Source organism: Nematolebias whitei, chromosome 4, assembly GCF_014905685.2.
Source record: "Nematolebias whitei isolate Nwh7 chromosome 4, NemWhi1, whole genome shotgun sequence".
In the NCBI taxonomy this organism is placed as follows: domain Eukaryota; kingdom Metazoa; phylum Chordata; class Actinopteri; order Cyprinodontiformes; family Rivulidae; genus Nematolebias; species Nematolebias whitei.
In genome coordinates, this window is record NC_056501.1 from 1043889 (window position 1) to 1046555 (window position 2667).

General features: G+C 47.7%; 1 protein-coding gene across 1 annotated transcript in view; it reads right to left on the minus strand.

Annotated features, from left to right (window-relative positions):
* si:ch211-255i20.3 (transmembrane emp24 domain-containing protein 11) overlaps positions 1-2667 on the minus strand; it is a 33373-nt gene that overhangs the window by 621 nt on the left and 30085 nt on the right. The gene's annotated exons all lie outside the window — the stretch shown is intronic.

The window sequence follows — 2667 nt, forward strand, 5'->3', positions numbered from 1 at the left end:
TACAGATGTGTCAGTGAGTACAGATGTGTCAGTGAGTACAGATGTGTTTTTAGGAGAGATTTAAAAGCAGAGACTGAGGTGGCCTGTCGAATGTTGATGGGCAGATTGTTCCAGAGTTTAGGGCCCACGACTGAAAACGCTCGATCTCCTCTGAGCTTCAGCTGTTTTTTGGTACGGCCAAAAGCAGCTGGTCTGATGATCTCAAGGCCCGAGAAGGAGCATAAGGATGAAGAAGGTCAGAGAGGTAGGAGGGTGTGAGGCCGTTAATGCACTTGAATGTCAACAGGAGAATTTTAAAATCAACTCTGACACGCACAGGAAGCCAGTGAAGGGAGGACAGAACCGGAGTAATGTGCTCAAACCTGTGAGTTCCTGTTAGTAGCCGAGCTGCAGCATTTTGTACGAGCTGGAGACGTGAAAGTGAAGCCAGACTGACCCCAGCATAAAGTGAGTTAAAGTAGTCCAGCCGGGTTGTAATAAATGCATGGACTAGTTTTTCAAGGTCGGATCTGGACAGAACGGACTTAAGCTTAGCCATCTGCCTTAGCTGAAAGAAGCTCTTTTGTAGAACAGAGTTGATCTGTTTATTAAACTTAAAGTCCGAGTCTAACACTACCCCGAGATTGGTAACTGACTGCTTTACATGTGGCTGAAGGGAGTGCAGGTTTACAGGATCAGTGGTAGAGCTTGGGTTAAACACAATGACCTCAGTCTTCTGATCATTAAAACTCAAGAAGTTTGCAGCCATCCAAGTCTTGATGTCATCAAGACATTTTAACAAAGGGTGGATGGAGCAGGAACTGTTTGGTTTTAAAGGTAGATAGATCTGAGAGTCATCGGCGTAACAGTGAAACGTGGAGTTACCACTGCATGTTTTAAAACATCGGGGACCACACCTGTAGCCAAACTGCTGTTAATTATGGCAAGAACAGAGGGTCCAGTTGACGGTAGAACCTGTTTAAAAAATGCAGCAGGGATGGGATCAGCAGGGGAGCCTGAGGGTTTCATGTGACCAACGACCTCATTTAAAAATGAGAGTGAGATGGGGTCAAAGTGGCTGAAGACTGCTGAGCAGGGGACAAGAACTGAAGGGTCGGCTGTGGAGTGTGGAATTGATGACCTAATCGACTCAACCTTTCAACAAAATGCCTGACAAACTTATTACAGGTGTCGACAGAGGCCTCAATGGTGGCAGACTGAGGCATGTTTAGAATGGTGTTAATGGAGTTAATGGTGTTAATGGTGTTGAAAAGAATGCGGGGGTTGTGACTGTTTGAGTTGATCATTTTTGAGAAATATTTGTTTCTCTCCTGTTTAGCGGTGGTCTGATAGGCTTTCCAACATGTTTTTAACATCTCAAAAGACACCTGAAGTTTATCTTTTTTCCATCGACGTTCAGCTCTTCTGCACAGGCGTCTTGCCTCTCGTGTCGTCTCATTTACCCAAGGGTGGGGCGTGCGTTTTTGATTCCTGAGCTTTAACGGGGCGACTGAGTCCAGGATCTGTACACACGACTCCTGATGCTGAGAAAGCAACTCCTTTGTAGTAAGACCCGCAGAGAGTTCAGAGTCTGAAACAGAATTACCAGCAAAGATGGAAGAGAAGAGTGTGGCAGTGGAAGGGTTAAAAATCCTACAGGGCTTGGGTGTGGGGGGAGGTGCAGGTTCACAAATCAATGAGGTGTTGAATAAAACTGGTTTGTGGTCGGAACAAACAGTGTCACCAATTTCTAAATCAGAAACAGACAAACCATGTGTTAAGACTAAGTCTAGAGTGTGGCCCTGCTGGTGAGTTGGACCAACAACACTCTGCACAAAGTTAGAGGACTGGATGAGGTCTAGAAAGTCCTGAGCTAATGGTTTATCTGGGCAGCACACGTGGATATTAAAGTCTCCTAAAATCACAACCCGATCATATTGGAGCAGAACACCAGTTAGAAAGTCAGATAGTTCATTTAAAAACTGTTTATGGTATCCGGGGGGGTCTGTAAAAAATAGCACACAGAACTGGGTTGGAGCGGCCCAGCTCACAACAGAGCAGTTCAAAACTCAAATAATTAGCTGAACCATGGAGCTGTCTGCAGTGCAAGTGTTTCTTAAAAACAGCCAATAATCCTCCACCACGACCAGTTGTCCTTGGAGCATTGAAAAAAGAACAATCCGGAGGCAGTAATTCCAGAAAAACACTGAACTCACCAGGGCAGATCCAAGTCTCAGTGATGAAAAGAAAGTCCAGTCGGTTGCAGCAGAAAAAGTCGTTCAAAATAAAAGTTTTATTAGCCAGAGATCTGGCATTTATCAGGGCCATCCTCGTAGAATCCACCACAGGAGGAGGTGGTTGCAGTGTCCAGTCCAGCGGCCTCAGATTTGCAGAGTTAGACGCGCGCCTCCGGCAGGAAACCCAGCCGCGCACGGGCCCAGTGTGATGATGGGACCCCGACAGCGGGATCAGACAGCACGCCACAGGATCTGTACAGCGCCAGGAGCGGAGGTGGAAACGTTGACCATCAGCTGGAGAGGATGATTCAGAGGCAGCAGGCAGGGCTTTAAGCTTCACCAGCCGGCCAGCGCGTTTTCCACGGCGTCTGGAGCGATGTCTCCAGGGAGGCAGGTGCGCGCCTCGCTGCAGGTAAGCAGGCACGTCTGCCAGCAGCGGGGGGATGGGGGG